The sequence below is a fragment of the Lissotriton vulgaris genome, chromosome 12 (assembly GCF_964263255.1).
Source record: "Lissotriton vulgaris chromosome 12, aLisVul1.2, whole genome shotgun sequence".
Taxonomy (NCBI): Eukaryota; Metazoa; Chordata; class Amphibia; order Caudata; family Salamandridae; genus Lissotriton; species Lissotriton vulgaris.
The window spans coordinates 323,490,614-323,509,198 of record NC_141700.1 but is presented as its reverse complement, the minus strand read 5'-3'; positions in this window follow the sequence as shown (position 1 = coordinate 323,509,198).

The window sequence follows — 18,585 nt, the reverse complement described above, 5'->3', positions numbered from 1 at the left end:
GCTGGTCATTCAGTATAATCTGCAGATGGAAAAGTCCACTGTTAGCACATTTACTACAAGCAATACAAAAAAATCATGATTTTTATAAAGGGTAAACAGATCAATACTATGGAGTTTGTATTATTGTGAAAATCAGCATCTCATTAGAAAATCAAATCTCGATTTGTGTTTTTAACCTACCATACTACTCTGAATCTCATGCCTCTTTTGCCAACACGCTCTAAACAACTGTAGAAGGTACATTAGGACATAGATAGAGATCTTTTTGCCAGCCAAGTGGCAGCGTACCCCTCTCACTTTATTTGATTTAGGATATGGTACACCAGTAGCAATTAAGCCAGCTGATAAGTTGAGAGGTAGGGTTACGCTACAGTTAATGGGAATGATAAAAGCTATGAATAGCATGTTCATAATCATCATTTGAGCCAATTCCTAGCAGTTCAGCAATAGTGAAGTTGACTAGTGCTCAAACTCCCGTTCGTTCAAATTTAGAGGTATTAAAAAGTGCCCTAATTTCGTACATTTTACCATCATAGCTGTCACTTGGGCGTCCGGTCTACCCTGCTACTCATTTCATTAGCAAGATAAATGTATCTTACTGCTTGCTAGGCAACAGCAGAGTGGCCCTCACGTCAGACAACATCTTGCGTTTAGCTTTATGATGTCAGCTTGCTAGGCAACAGATTGGCCCTCATGTCAGACAACATCTTGCTTTCGCTTTATGATGTCAGATCATCACTGGTCCAATTGTCCTTGTGGAAGCGGACCACACAGGAGGATGAGATATCAGAAGTTATGCAGTAGGTTGCTCTCTCTATTCATGACCGCAAGGCAAGTCGGAGGTGGAATGGCAAATACTCTGAACCACTCAAAGCACTGTGGCCTTTTTTAAAGTGGGATGCAGATACAAAAACAGAGACTATCCTTACCAACAATCCTTCTTGAGTATCAGAGTCCAACATACAGAGTGCAGCGGAAGACGTTAAATGTGCTTCATTCCGTGAGAACGCAACTCTATAGTTCTACAGTGAGATAGTGCATTTCAGCCTCAAAGGAAGCAATGTCCTCAAACGGAACATTGGTGGCACCAGGATCTAAAGCAGGCTTAAGAAGCCTTGGATGCAGTCAGTCTTTTATTAACTATCATGACCGACACAATGTGATCCATAATACTTCCATTTTGGCAGAAATTACATTCAAGCACAGGCCCCCACTAGAAGGTAGTGATGACATTCAGGTGCTGAAAACGTCTTTTTAATGCCTAAAGGAATGATTGTGAGCTTTACTTACCATATATATTGGTCAAATGATGCCCTATGCCGGAAGACTGTCTTTTTTTTTTTTCTTCAGTATCGGCAATGCAGAGACAATTTGTTGCGAAACACTGCCACTGCTGGTCATTCAGTATAATCTGCAGATGGAAAAGTCAACTGTTAGCACATTTACTACAAGCAATACAAAAAAATCATGATTTTTATAAAGGTTAAACAGATCAATACTATGGAGTTTGTATTATTGTGAAAATCAGCATCTCATTAGAAAATCAAATCTCGATTTGTGTTTTTAACCTACCATACTACTCTGAATCTCATGCCTCTTTTGCCAACACGCTCTAAACAACTGTAGAAGGTACATTAGGACATAGATAGAGATCTTTTTGCCAGCCAAGTGGCAGCGTACCCCTCTCACTTTATTTGATTTAGGATATGGTACACCAGTAGCAATTAAGCCAGCTGATAAGTTGAGAGGTAGGGTTACGCTACAGTTAATGGGAATGATAAAAGCTATGAATAGCATGTTCATAATCATCATTTGAGCCAATTCCTAGCAGTTCAGCAATAGTGAAGTTGACTAGTGCTCAAACTCCCGTTCGTTCAAATTTAGAGGTCTTAAAAAGTGCCCTAATTTCGTACATTTTACCATCATAGCTGTCACTTGGGCGTCCGGTCTACCCTGCTACTCATTTCATTAGCAAGATAAATGTATCTTACTGCTTGCTAGGCAACAGCAGAGTGGCCCTCACGTCAGACAACATCTTGCGTTTAGCTTTATGATGTCAGCTTGCTAGGCAACAGATTGGCCCTCATGTCAGACAACATCTTGCTTTCGCTTTATGATGTCAGATCATCACTGGTCCAATTGTCCTTGTGGAAGCGGACCACACAGGAGGAGGAGATATCATTAGTTATGCAGTAGGTTGCTATCTCTATTCATGACCGCAAGGCAAGTCGGAGGTGGAATGGCAAATACTCTGAACCACTCAAAGCACTGTGGCCTTTTTTAAAGTGGGATGAAGATACAAAAACAGAGACTATCCTTACCAACAATCCTTCTTGAGTATCAGAGTCCAACATACAGAGTGCAGCGGAAGACGTTAAATGTGCTTCATTCCGTGAGAACGCAACTCTATAGTTCTACAGTGAGATAGTGCATTTCAGCCTCAAAGGAAGCAATGTCCTCAAACGGAACATTGGTGGCACCAGGATCTAAAGCAGGCTTAAGAAGCCTTGGATGCAGTCAGTCTTTTATTAACTATCATGACCGACACAATGTGATCCATAATACTTCCATTTTGGCAGAAATTACATTCAAGCACAGGCCCCCACTAGAAGGTAGTGATGACATTCAGGTGCTGAAAACGTCTTTTTAATGCCTAAAGGAATGATTGTGAGCTTTACTTACCATATATATTGGTCAAATGATGCCCTATGCCGGAAGACTGTCTTTTTTTTTTTCTTCAGTATCGGCAATGCAGAGACAATTTGTTGCGAAACACTGCCACTGCTGGTCATTCAGTATAATCTGCAGATGGAAAAGTCCACTGTTAGCACATTTACTACAAGCAATACAAAAAAATCATGATTTTTATAAAGGTTAAACAGATCAATACTATGGAGTTTGTATTATTGTGAAAATCAGCATCTCATTAGAAAATCAAATCTCGATTTGTGTTTTTAACCTACCATACTACTCTGAATCTCATGCCTCTTTTGCCAACACGCTCTAAACAACTGTAGAAGGTACATTAGGACATAGATAGAGATCTTTTTGCCAGCCAAGTGGCAGCGTACCCCTCTCACTTTATTTGATTTAGGATATGGTACACCAGTAGCAATTAAGCCAGCTGATAAGTTGAGAGGTAGGGTTACGCTACAGTTAATGGGAATGATAAAAGCTATGAATAGCATGTTCATAATCATCATTTGAGCCAATTCCTAGCAGTTCAGCAATAGTGAAGTTGACTAGTGCTCAAACTCCCGTTCGTTCAAATTTAGAGGTCTTAAAAAGTGCCCTAATTTCGTACATTTTACCATCATAGCTGTCACTTGGGCGTCCGGTCTACCCTGCTACTCATTTCATTAGCAAGATAAATGTATCTTACTGCTTGCTAGGCAACAGCAGAGTGGCCCTCACGTCAGACAACATCTTGCGTTTAGCTTTATGATGTCAGCTTGCTAGGCAACAGATTGGCCCTCATGTCAGACAACATCTTGCTTTCGCTTTATGATGTCAGATCATCACTGGTCCAATTGTCCTTGTGGAAGCGGACCACACAGGAGGAGGAGATATCATTAGTTATGCAGTAGGTTGCTATCTCTATTCATGACCGCAAGGCAAGTCGGAGGTGGAATGGCAAATACTCTGAACCACTCAAAGCACTGTGGCCTTTTTTAAAGTGGGATGAAGATACAAAAACAGAGACTATCCTTACCAACAATCCTTCTTGAGTATCAGAGTCCAACATACAGAGTGCAGCGGAAGACGTTAAATGTGCTTCATTCCGTGAGAACGCAACTCTATAGTTCTACAGTGAGATAGTGCATTTCAGCCTCAAAGGAAGCAATGTCCTCAAACGGAACATTGGTGGCACCAGGATCTAAAGCAGGCTTAAGAAGCCTTGGATGCAGTCAGTCTTTTATTAACTATCATGACCGACACAATGTGATCCATAATACTTCCATTTTGGCAGAAATTACATTCAAGCACAGGCCCCCACTAGAAGGTAGTGATGACATTCAGGTGCTGAAAACGTCTTTTTAATGCCTAAAGGAATGATTGTGAGCTTTACTTACCATATATATTGGTCAAATGATGCCCTATGCCGGAAGACTGTCTTTTTTTTTTTCTTCAGTATCGGCAATGCAGAGACAATTTGTTGCGAAACACTGCCACTGCTGGTCATTCAGTATAATCTGCAGATGGAAAAGTCCACTGTTAGCACATTTACTACAAGCAATACAAAAAAATCATGATTTTTATAAAGGGTAAACAGATCAATACTATGGAGTTTGTATTATTGTGAAAATCAGCATCTCTTTAGAAAATCAAATCTCGATTTGTGTTTTTAACCTACCATACTACTCTGAATCTCATGCCTCTTTTGCCAACACGCTCTAAACAACTGTAGAAGGTACATTAGGACATAGATAGAGATCTTTTTGCCAGCCAAGTGGCAGCGTACCCCTCTCACTTTATTTGATTTAGGATATGGTACACCAGTAGCAATTAAGCCAGCTGATAAGTTGAGAGGTAGGGTTACGCTACAGTTAATGGGAATGATAAAAGCTATGAATAGCATGTTCATAATCATCATTTGAGCCAATTCCTAGCAGTTCAGCAATAGTGAAGTTGACTAGTGCTCAAACTCCCGTTCGTTCAAATTTAGAGGTCTTAAAAAGTGCCCTAATTTCGTACATTTTACCATCATAGCTGTCACTTGGGCGTCCGGTCTACCCTGCTACTCATTTCATTAGCAAGATAAATGTATCTTACTGCTTGCTAGGCAACAGCAGAGTGGCCCTCACGTCAGACAACATCTTGCGTTTAGCTTTATGATGTCAGCTTGCTAGGCAACAGATTGGCCCTCATGTCAGACAACATCTTGCTTTCGCTTTATGATGTCAGATCATCACTGGTCCAATTGTCCTTGTGGAAGCGGACCACACAGGAGGAGGAGATATCATTAGTTATGCAGTAGGTTGCTATCTCTATTCATGACCGCAAGGCAAGTCGGAGGTGGAATGGCAAATACTCTGAACCACTCAAAGCACTGTGGCCTTTTTTAAAGTGGGATGAAGATACAAAAACAGAGACTATCCTTACCAACAATCCTTCTTGAGTATCAGAGTCCAACATACAGAGTGCAGCGGAAGACGTTAAATGTGCTTCATTCCGTGAGAACGCAACTCTATAGTTCTACAGTGAGATAGTGCATTTCAGCCTCAAAGGAAGCAATGTCCTCAAACGGAACATTGGTGGCACCAGGATCTAAAGCAGGCTTAAGAAGCCTTGGATGCAGTCAGTCTTTTATTAACTATCATGACCGACACAATGTGATCCATAATACTTCCATTTTGGCAGAAATTACATTCAAGCACAGGCCCCCACTAGAAGGTAGTGATGACATTCAGGTGCTGAAAACGTCTTTTTAATGCCTAAAGGAATGATTGTGAGCTTTACTTACCATATATATTGGTCAAATGATGCCCTATGCCGGAAGACTGTCTTTTTTTTTTTCTTCAGTATCGGCAATGCAGAGACAATTTGTTGCGAAACACTGCCACTGCTGGTCATTCAGTATAATCTGCAGATGGAAAAGTCCACTGTTAGCACATTTACTACAAGCAATTCAAAAAAATCATGATTTTTATAAAGGGTAAACAGATCAATACTATGGAGTTTGTATTATTGTGAAAATCAGCATCTCATTAGAAAATCAAATCTCGATTTGTTTTTAACCTACCATACTACTCTGAATCTCATGCCTCTTTTGCCAACACGCTCTAAACAACTGTAGAAGGTACATTAGGACATAGATAGAGATCTTTTTGCCAGCCAAGTGGCAGCGTACCCCTCTCACTTTATTTGATTTAGGATATGGTACACCAGTAGCAATTAAGCCAGCTGATAAGTTGGGAGGTAGGGTTACGCTACAGTTAATGGGAATGATAAAAGCTATGAATAGCATGTTCATAATCATCATTTGAGCCAATTCCTAGCAGTTCAGCAATAGTGAAGTTGACTAGTGCTCAAACTCCCGTTCGTTCAAATTTAGAGGTCTTAAAAAGTGTCCTAATTTCGTAAATTTTACCATCATAGCTGTCACTTGGGCGTCCGGTCTACCCTGCTACTCATTTCATTAGCAAGATAAATGTATCTTACTGCTTGCTAGGCAACAGCAGAGTGGCCCTCACGTCAGACAACATCTTGCGTTTAGCTTTATGATGTCAGCTTGCTAGGCAACAGATTGGCCCTCATGTCAGACAACATCTTGCTTTCGCTTTATGATGTCAGATCATCACTGGTCCAATTGTCCTTGTGGAAGCGGGCCACACAGGAGGATGAGATATCAGAAGTTATGCAGTAGGTTGCTATCTCTATTCATGACCGCAAGGCAAGTCGGAGGTGGAATGGCAAATACTCTGAACCACTCAAAGCACTGTGGCCTTTTTTAAAGTGGGATGCAGATACAAAAACAGAGACTATCCTTACCAACAATCCTTCTTGAGTATCAGAGTCCAACATACAGAGTGCAGCGGAAGACGTTAAATGTGCTTCATTCCGTGAGAACGCAACTCTATAGTTCTACAGTGAGATAGTGCATTTCAGCCTCAAAGGAAGCAATGTCCTCAAACGGAACATTGGTGGCACCAGGATCTAAAGCAGGCTTAAGAAGCCTTGGATGCAGTCAGTCTTTTATTAACTATCATGACCGACACAATGTGATCCATAATACTTCCATTTTGGCAGAAATTACATTCAAGCACAGGCCCCCACTAGAAGGTAGTGATGACATTCAGGTGCTGAAAACGTCTTTTTAATGCCTAAAGGAATGATTGTGAGCTTTACTTACCATATATATTGGTCAAATGATGCCCTATGCCGGAAGACTGTCTTTTTTTTTTTTCTTCAGTATCGGCAATGCAGAGACAATTTGTTGCGAAACACTGCCACTGCTGGTCATTCAGTATAATCTGCAGATGGAAAAGTCCACTGTTAGCACATTTACTACAAGCAATACAAAAAAATCATGATTTTTATAAAGGTTAAACAGATCAATACTATGGAGTTTGTATTATTGTGAAAATCAGCATCTCATTAGAAAATCAAATCTCGATTTGTGTTTTTAACCTACCATACTACTCTGAATCTCATGCCTCTTTTGCCAACACGCTCTAAACAACTGTAGAAGGTACATTAGGACATAGATAGAGATCTTTTTGCCAGCCAAGTGGCAGCGTACCCCTCACACTTTATTTGATTTAGGATATGGTACACCAGTAGCAATTAAGCCAGCTGATAAGTTGAGAGGTAGGGTTACGCTACAGTTAATGGGAATGATAAAAGCTATGAATAGCATGTTCATAATCATCATTTGAGCCAATTCCTAGCAGTTCAGCAATAGTGAAGTTGACTAGTGCTCAAACTCCCGTTCGTTCAAATTTAGAGGTATTAAAAAGTGCCCTAATTTCGTACATTTTACCATCATAGCTGTCACTTGGGCGTCCGGTCTACCCTGCTACTCATTTCATTAGCAAGATAAATGTATCTTACTGCTTGCTAGGCAACAGCAGAGTGGCCCTCACGTCAGACAACATCTTGCGTTTAGCTTTATGATGTCAGCTTGCTAGGCAACAGATTGGCCCTCATGTCAGACAACATCTTGCTTTCGCTTTATGATGTCAGATCATCACTGGTCCAATTGTCCTTGTGGAAGCGGACCACACAGGAGGATGAGATATCAGAAGTTATGCAGTAGGTTGCTCTCTCTATTCATGACCGCAAGGCAAGTCGGAGGTGGAATGGCAAATACTCTGAACCACTCAAAGCACTGTGGCCTTTTTTAAAGTGGGATGAAGATACAAAAACAGAGACTATCCTTACCAACAATCCTTCTTGAGTATCAGAGTCCAACATACAGAGTGCAGCGGAAGACGTTAAATGTGCTTCATTCCGTGAGAACGCAACTCTATAGTTCTACAGTGAGATAGTGCATTTCAGCCTCAAAGGAAGCAATGTCCTCAAACGGAACATTGGTGGCACCAGGATCTAAAGCAGGCTTAAGAAGCCTTGGATGCAGTCAGTCTTTTATTAACTATCATGACCGACACAATGTGATCCATAATACTTCCATTTTGGCAGAAATTACATTCAAGCACAGGCCCCCACTAGAAGGTAGTGATGACATTCAGGTGCTGAAAACGTCTTTTTAATGCCTAAAGGAATGATTGTGAGCTTTACTTACCATATATATTGGTCAAATGATGCCCTATGCCGGAAGACTGTCTTTTTTTTTTTCTTCAGTATCGGCAATGCAGAGACAATTTGTTGCGAAACACTGCCACTGCTGGTCATTCAGTATAATCTGCAGATGGAAAAGTCCACTGTTAGCACATTTACTACAAGCAATACAAAAAAATCAAGATTTTTATAAAGGGTAAACAGATCAATACTATGGAGTTTGTATTATTGTGAAAATCAGCATCTCTTTAGAAAATCAAATCTCGATTTGTGTTTTTAACCTACCATACTACTCTGAATCTCATGCCTCTTTTGCCAACACTCTCTAAACAACTGTAGAAGGTACATTAGGACATAGATAGAGATCTTTTTGCCAGCCAAGTGGCAGCGTACCCCTCTCACTTTATTTGATTTAGGATATGGTACACCAGTAGCAATTAAGCCAGCTGATAAGTTGAGAGGTAGGGTTACGCTACAGTTAATGGGAATGATAAAAGCTATGAATAGCATGTTCATAATCATCATTTGAGCCAATTCCTAGCAGTTCAGCAATAGTGAAGTTGACTAGTGCTCAAACTCCCGTTCGTTCAAATTTAGAGGTCTTAAAAAGTGCCCTAATTTCGTAAATTTTACCATCATAGCTGTCACTTGGGCGTCCGGTCTACCCTGCTACTCATTTCATTAGCAAGATAAATGTATCTTACTGCTTGCTAGGCAACAGCAGAGTGGCCCTCACGTCAGACAACATCTTGCGTTTAGCTTTATGATGTCAGCTTGCTAGGCAACAGATTGGCCCTCATGTCAGACAACATCTTGCTTTCGCTTTATGATGTCAGATCATCACTGGTCCAATTGTCCTTGTGGAAGCGGACCACACAGGAGGAGGAGATATCATTAGTTATGCAGTAGGTTGCTATCTCTATTCATGACCGCAAGGCAAGTCGGAGGTGGAATGGCAAATACTCTGAACCACTCAAAGCACTGTGGCCTTTTTTAAAGTGGGATGAAGATACAAAAACAGAGACTATACTTACCAACAATCCTTCTTGAGTATCAGAGTCCAACATACAGAGTGCAGCGGAAGACGTTAAATGTGCTTCATTCCGTGAGAACGCAACTCTATAGTTCTACAGTGAGATAGTGCATTTCAGCCTCAAAGGAAGCAATGTCCTCAAACGGAACATTGGTGGCACCAGGATCTAAAGCAGGCTTAAGAAGCCTTGGATGCAGTCAGTCTTTTATTAACTATCATGACCGACACAATGTGATCCATAATACTTCCATTTTGGCAGAAATTACATTCAAGCACAGGCCCCCACTAGAAGGTAGTGATGACATTCAGGTGCTGAAAACGTCTTTTTAATGCCTAAAGGAATGATTGTGAGCTTTACTTACCATATATATTGGTCAAATGATGCCCTATGCCGGAAGACTGTCTTTTTTTTTTTTCTTCAGTATCGGCAATGCAGAGACAATTTGTTGCGAAACACTGCCACTGCTGGTCATTCAGTATAATCTGCAGATGGAAAAGTCCACTGTTAGCACATTTACTACAAGCAATACAAAAAAATCATGATTTTTATAAAGGGTAAACAGATCAATACTATGGAGTTTGTATTATTGTGAAAATCAGCATCTCATTAGAAAATCAAATCTCGATTTGTGTTTTTAACCTACCATACTACTCTGAATCTCATGCCTCTTTTGCCAACACGCTCTAAACAACTGTAGAAGGTACATTAGGACATAGATAGAGATCTTTTTGCCAGCCAAGTGGCAGCGTACCCCTCTCACTTTATTTGATTTAGGATATGGTACACCAGTAGCAAATAAGCCAGCTGATAAGTTGAGAGGTAGGGTTACGCTACAGTTAATGGGAATGATAAAAGCTATGAATAGCATGTTCATAATCATCATTTGAGCCAATTCCTAGCAGTTCAGCAATAGTGAAGTTGACTAGTGCTCAAACTCCCGTTCGTTCAAATTTAGAGGTATTAAAAAGTGCCCTAATTTCGTACATTTTACCATCATAGCTGTCACTTGGGCGTCCGGTCTACCCTGCTACTCATTTCATTAGCAAGATAAATGTATCTTACTGCTTGCTAGGCAACAGCAGAGTGGCCCTCACGTCAGACAACATCTTGCGTTTAGCTTTATGATGTCAGCTTGCTAGGCAACAGATTGGCCCTCATGTCAGACAACATCTTGCTTTCGCTTTATGATGTCAGATCATCACTGGTCCAATTGTCCTTGTGGAAGCGGACCACACAGGAGGATGAGATATCAGAAGTTATGCAGTAGGTTGCTCTCTCTATTCATGACCGCAAGGCAAGTCGGAGGTGGAATGGCAAATACTCTGAACCACTCAAAGCACTGTGGCCTTTTTTAAAGTGGGATGCAGATACAAAAACAGAGACTATCCTTACCAACAATCCTTCTTGAGTATCAGAGTCCAACATACAGAGTGCAGCGGAAGACGTTAAATGTGCTTCATTCCGTGAGAACGCAACTCTATAGTTCTACAGTGAGATAGTGCATTTCAGCCTCAAAGGAAGCAATGTCCTCAAACGGAACATTGGTGGCACCAGGATCTAAAGCAGGCTTAAGAAGCCTTGGATGCAGTCAGTCTTTTATTAACTATCATGACCGACACAATGTGATCCATAATACTTCCATTTTGGCAGAAATTACATTCAAGCACAGGCCCCCACTAGAAGGTAGTGATGACATTCAGGTGCTGAAAACGTCTTTTTAATGCCTAAAGGAATGATTGTGAGCTTTACTTACCATATATATTGGTCAAATGATGCCCTATGCCGGAAGACTGTCTTTTTTTTTTTTCTTCAGTATCGGCAATGCAGAGACAATTTGTTGCGAAACACTGCCACTGCTGGTCATTCAGTATAATCTGCAGATGGAAAAGTCAACTGTTAGCACATTTACTACAAGCAATACAAAAAAATCATGATTTTTATAAAGGTTAAACAGATCAATACTATGGAGTTTGTATTATTGTGAAAATCAGCATCTCATTAGAAAATCAAATCTCGATTTGTGTTTTTAACCTACCATACTACTCTGAATCTCATGCCTCTTTTGCCAACACGCTCTAAACAACTGTAGAAGGTACATTAGGACATAGATAGAGATCTTTTTGCCAGCCAAGTGGCAGCGTACCCCTCACACTTTATTTGATTTAGGATATGGTACACCAGTAGCAATTAAGCCAGCTGATAAGTTGAGAGGTAGGGTTACGCTACAGTTAATGGGAATGATAAAAGCTATGAATAGCATGTTCATAATCATCATTTGAGCCAATTCCTAGCAGTTCAGCAATAGTGAAGTTGACTAGTGCTCAAACTCCCGTTCGTTCAAATTTAGAGGTATTAAAAAGTGCCCTAATTTCGTACATTTTACCATCATAGCTGTCACTTGGGCGTCCGGTCTACCCTGCTACTCATTTCATTAGCAAGATAAATGTATCTTACTGCTTGCTAGGCAACAGCAGAGTGGCCCTCACGTCAGACAACATCTTGCGTTTAGCTTTATGATGTCAGCTTGCTAGGCAACAGATTGGCCCTCATGTCAGACAACATCTTGCTTTCGCTTTATGATGTCAGATCATCACTGGTCCAATTGTCCTTGTGGAAGCGGACCACACAGGAGGATGAGATATCAGAAGTTATGCAGTAGGTTGCTCTCTCTATTCATGACCGCAAGGCAAGTCGGAGGTGGAATGGCAAATACTCTGAACCACTCAAAGCACTGTGGCCTTTTTTAAAGTGGGATGAAGATACAAAAACAGAGACTATCCTTACCAACAATCCTTCTTGAGTATCAGAGTCCAACATACAGAGTGCAGCGGAAGACGTTAAATGTGCTTCATTCCGTGAGAACGCAACTCTATAGTTCTACAGTGAGATAGTGCATTTCAGCCTCAAAGGAAGCAATGTCCTCAAACGGAACATTGGTGGCACCAGGATCTAAAGCAGGCTTAAGAAGCCTTGGATGCAGTCAGTCTTTTATTAACTATCATGACCGACACAATGTGATCCATAATACTTCCATTTTGGCAGAAATTACATTCAAGCACAGGCCCCCACTAGAAGGTAGTGATGACATTCAGGTGCTGAAAACGTCTTTTTAATGCCTAAAGGAATGATTGTGAGCTTTACTTACCATATATATTGGTCAAATGATGCCCTATGCCGGAAGACTGTCTTTTTTTTTTTCTTCAGTATCGGCAATGCAGAGACAATTTGTTGCGAAACACTGCCACTGCTGGTCATTCAGTATAATCTGCAGATGGAAAAGTCCACTGTTAGCACATTTACTACAAGCAATACAAAAAAAATCAAGATTTTTATAAAGGGTAAACAGATCAATACTATGGAGTTTGTATTATTGTGAAAATCAGCATCTCTTTAGAAAATCAAATCTCGATTTGTGTTTTTAACCTACCATACTACTCTGAATCTCATGCCTCTTTTGCCAACACTCTCTAAACAACTGTAGAAGGTACATTAGGACATAGATAGAGATCTTTTTGCCAGCCAAGTGGCAGCGTACCCCTCTCACTTTATTTGATTTAGGATATGGTACACCAGTAGCAATTAAGCCAGCTGATAAGTTGAGAGGTAGGGTTACGCTACAGTTAATGGGAATGATAAAAGCTATGAATAGCATGTTCATAATCATCATTTGAGCCAATTCCTAGCAGTTCAGCAATAGTGAAGTTGACTAGTGCTCAAACTCCCGTTCGTTCAAATTTAGAGGTCTTAAAAAGTGCCCTAATTTCGTAAATTTTACCATCATAGCTGTCACTTGGGCGTCCGGTCTACCCTGCTACTCATTTCATTAGCAAGATAAATGTATCTTACTGCTTGCTAGGCAACAGCAGAGTGGCCCTCACGTCAGACAACATCTTGCGTTTAGCTTTATGATGTCAGCTTGCTAGGCAACAGATTGGCCCTCATGTCAGACAACATCTTGCTTTCGCTTTATGATGTCAGATCATCACTGGTCCAATTGTCCTTGTGGAAGCGGACCACACAGGAGGATGAGATATCAGAAGTTATGCAGTAGGTTGCTATCTCTATTCATGACCGCAAGGCAAGTCGGAGGTGGAATGGCAAATACTCTGAACCACTCAAAGCACTGTGGCCTTTTTTAAAGTGGGATGCAGATACAAAAACAGAGACTATCCTTACCAACAATCCTTCTTGAGTATCAGAGTCCAACATACAGAGTGCAGCGGAAGACGTTAAATGTGCTTCATTCCGTGAGAACGCAACTCTATAGTTCTACAGTGAGATAGTGCATTTCAGCCTCAAAGGAAGCAATGTCCTCAAACGGAACATTGGTGGCACCAGGATCTAAAGCAGGCTTAAGAAGCCTTGGATGCAGTCAGTCTTTTATTAACTATCATGACCGACACAATGTGATCCATAATACTTCCATTTTGGCAGAAATTACATTCAAGCACAGGCCCCCACTAGAAGGTAGTGATGACATTCAGGTGCTGAAAACGTCTTTTTAATGCCTAAAGGAATGATTGTGAGCTTTACTTACCATATATATTGGTCAAATGATGCCCTATGCCGGAAGACTGTCTTTTTTTTTTTCTTCAGTATCGGCAATGCAGAGACAATTTGTTGCGAAACACTGCCACTGCTGGTCATTCAGTATAATCTGCAGATGGAAAAGTCCACTGTTAGCACATTTACTACAAGCAATACAAAAAAATCATGATTTTTATAAAGGGTAAACAGATCAATACTATGGAGTTTGTATTATTGTGAAAATCAGCATCTCTTTAGAAAATCAAATCTCGATTTGTGTTTTTAACCTACCATACTACTCTGAATCTCATGCCTCTTTTGCCAACACGCTCTAAACAACTGTAGAAGGTACATTAGGACATAGATAGAGATCTTTTTGCCATCCAAGTGGCAGGGTACCCCTCTCACTTTATTTGTTTTAGGATATGGTACACCAGTAGCAATTAAGCCAGCTGATAAGTTGAGAGGTAGGGTTACGCTACAGTTAATGGGAATATTAAAAGCTATGAATAGCATGTTCATAATCATCATTTGAGCCAATTCCTAGCAGTTCAGCAATAGTGAAGTTGACTAATGCTCAAACTCCCGTTCGTTCAAATTTAAAGGTCTTAAAAAGTGCCCTAATTTCGTACATTTTACCATCATAGCTGTCACTTGGGCGTCCGGTCTACCCTGCTACTCATTTCATTAGCAAGATAAATGTATCTTACTGCTTGCTAGGCAACAACAGAGTGGCCCTCACGTCAGACAACATCTTGCATTTAGCTTTATGATGTCAGCTTGCTAGGCAACAGATTGGCCCTCATGTCAGACAACATCTTGCCTTCGCTTTATGATGTCAGATCATCACCGGTCCAATTGTCCTTGTGGAAGCGGACCACACAGGAGGATGAGATATCAGAAGTTATGCAGTAGGTTGCTATCTCTATTCATGACCGCAAGGCAAGTCGGAGGTGGAATGGCAAATACTCTGAACCACTCAAAGCACTGTGGCCTTTTTTAAAGTGGGATGCAGATACAAAAACAGAGACTATCCTTACCAACAATCCTTCTTGAGTATCAGAGTCCAACATACAGAGTGCAGCGGAAGACGTTAAATGTGCTTCATTCCGTGAGAACGCAACTCTATAGTTCTACAGTGAGATAGTGCATTTCAGCCTCAAAGGAAGCAATGTCCTCAAACGGAACATTGGTGGCACCAGGATCTAAAGCAGGCTTAAGAAGCCTTGGATGCAGTCAGTCTTTTATTAACTATCATGACCGACACAATGTGATCCATAATACTTCCATTTTGGCAGAAATTACATTCAAGCACAGGCCCCCACTAGAAGGTAGTGATGACATTCAGGTGCTGAAAACGTCTTTTTAATGCCTAAAGGAATGATTGTGAGCTTTACTTACCATATATATTGGTCAAATGATGCCCTATGCCGGAAGACTGTCTTTTTTTTTTTCTTCAGTATCGGCAATGTAGAGACAATTTTGTGCGAAACACTGCCACTGCTGGTCATTCAGTATAATCTGCAGATGGAAAAGTCCACTGTTAGCACATTTACTACAAGCAATACAAAAAAATCATGATTTTTATAAAGGGTAAACAGATCAATACTATGGAGTTTGTATTATTGTGAAAATCAGCATCTCATTAGAAAATCAAATCTCGATTTGTGTTTTTAACCTACCATACTACTCTGAATCTCATGCCTCTTTTGCCAACACGCTCTAAACAACTGTAGAAGGTACATTAGGACATAGATAGAGATCTTTTTGCCAGCCAAGTGGCAGCGTACCCCTCTCACTTTATTTGATTTAGGATATGGTACACCAGTAGCAATTAAGCCAGCTGATAAGTTGAGAGGTAGGGTTACGCTACAGTTAATGGGAATGATAAAAGCTATGAATAGCATGTTCATAATCATCATTTGAGCCAATTCCTAGCAGTTCAGCAATAGTGAAGTTGACTAGTGCTCAAACTCCCGTTCGTTCAAATTTAGAGGTCTTAAAAAGTGCCCTAATTTCGTAAATTTTACCATCATAGCTGTCACTTGGGCGTCCGGTCTACCCTGCTACTCATTTCATTAGCAAGATAAATGTATCTTACTGCTTGCTAGGCAACAGCAGAGTGGCCCTCACGTCAGACAACATCTTGCGTTTAGCTTTATGATGTCAGCTTGCTAGGCAACAGATTGGCCCTCATGTCAGACAACATCTTGCTTTCGCTTTATGATGTCAGATCATCACTGGTCCAATTGTCCTTGTGGAAGCGGGCCACACAGGAGGATGAGATATCAGAAGTTATGCAGTAGGTTGCTATCTCTATTCATGACCGCAAGGCAAGTCGGAGGTGGAATGGCAAATACTCTGAACCACTCAAAGCACTGTGGCCTTTTTTAAAGTGGGATGCAGATACAAAAACAGAGACTATCCTTACCAACAATCCTTCTTGAGTATCAGAGTCCAACATACAGAGTGCAGCGGAAGACGTTAAATGTGCTTCATTCCGTGAGAACGCAACTCTATAGTTCTACAGTGAGATAGTGCATTTCAGCCTCAAAGGAAGCAATGTCCTCAAACGGAACATTGGTGGCACCAGGATCTAAAGCAGGCTTAAGAAGCCTTGGATGCAGTCAGTCTTTTATTAACTATCATGACCGACACAATGTGATCCATAATACTTCCATTTTGGCAGAAATTACATTCAAGCACAGGCCCCCACTAGAAGGTAGTGATGACATTCAGGTGCTGAAAACGTCTTTTTAATGCCTAAAGGAATGATTGTGAGCTTTACTTACCATATATATTGGTCAAATGATGCCCTATGCCGGAAGACTGTCTTTTTTTTTTTTCTTCAGTATCGGCAATGCAGAGACAATTTGTTGCGAAACACTGCCACTGCTGGTCATTCAGTATAATCTGCAGATGGAAAAGTCCACTGTTAGCACATTTACTACAAGCAATACAAAAAAATCATGATTTTTATAAAGGTTAAACAGATCAATACTATGGAGTTTGTATTATTGTGAAAATCAGCATCTCATTAGAAAATCAAATCTCGATTTGTGTTTTTAACCTACCATACTACTCTGAATCTCATGCCTCTTTTGCCAACACGCTCTAAACAACTGTAGAAGGTACATTAGGACATAGATAGAGATCTTTTTGCCAGCCAAGTGGCAGCGTACCCCTCTCACTTTATTTGATTTAGGATATGGTACACCAGTAGCAATTAAGCCAGCTGATAAGTTGAGAGGTAGGGTTACGCTACAGTTAATGGGAATGATAAAAGCTATGAATAGCATGTTCATAATCATCATTTGAGCCAATTCCTAGCAGTTCAGCAATAGTGAAGTTGACTAGTGCTCAAACTCCCGTTCGTTCAAATTTAGAGGTCTTAAAAAGTGCCCTAATTTCGTACATTTTACCATCATAGCTGTCACTTGGGCGTCCGGTCTACCCTGCTACTCATTTCATTAGCAAGATAAATGTATCTTACTGCTTGCTAGGCAACAGCAGAGTGGCCCTCACGTCAGACAACATCTTGCGTTTAGCTTTATGATGTCAGCTTGCTAGGCAACAGATTGGCCCTCATGTCAGACAACATCTTGCTTTCGCTTTATGATGTCAGATCATCACTGGTCCAATTGTCCTTGTGGAAGCGGACCACACAGGAGGAGGAGATATCATTAGTTATGCAGTAGGTTGCTATCTCTATTCATGACCGCAAGGCAAGTCGGAGGTGGAATGGCAAATACTCTGAACCACTCAAAGCACTGTGGCCTTTTTTAAAGTGGGATGAAGATACAAAAACAGAGACTATCCTTACCAACAATCCTTCTTGAGTATCAGAGTCCAACATACAGAGTGCAGCGGAAGACGTTAAATGTGCTTCATTCCGTGAGAACGCAACTCTATAGTTCTACAGTGAGATAGTGCATTTCAGCCTCAAAGGAAGCAATGTCCTCAAACGGAACATTGGTGGCACCAGGATCTAAAGCAGGCTTAAGAAGCCTTGGATGCAGTCATTCTTTTATTAACTATCATGACCGACACAATGTGATCCATAATACTTCCATTTTGGCAGAAATTACATTCAAGCACAGGCCCCCACTAGAAGGTAGTGATGACATTCAGGTGCTGAAAACGTCTTTTTAATGCCTAAAGGAATGATTGTGAGCTTTACTTACCATATATATTGGTCAAATGATGCCCTATGCCGGAAGACTGTCTTTTTTTTTTTTCTTCAGTATCGGCAATGCAGAGACAATTTGTTGCGAAACACTGCCACTGCTGGTCATTCAGTATAATCTGCAGATGGAAAAGTCCACTGTTAGCACATTTACTACAAGCAATACAAAAAAATCATGATTTTTATAAAGGGTAAACAGATCAATACTATGGAGTTTGTATTATTGTGAAAATCAGCATCTCATTAGAAAATGAAATCTCGATTTGTGTTTTTAACCTACCATACTACTCTGAATCTCATGCCTCTTTTGCCAACACGCTCTAAACAACTGTAGAAGGTACATTAGGACATAGATAGAGATCTTTTTGCCAGCCAAGTGGCAGCGTACCCCTCTCACTTTATTTGATTTAGGATATGGTACACCAGTAGCAATTAAGCCAGCTGATAAGTTGAGAGGTAGGGTTACGCTACAGTTAATGGGAATGATAAAAGCTATGAATAGCATGTTCATAATCATCATTTGAGCCAATTCCTAGCAGTTCAGCAATAGTGAAGTTGACTAGTGCTCAAACTCCCGTTCGTTCAAATTTAGAGGTC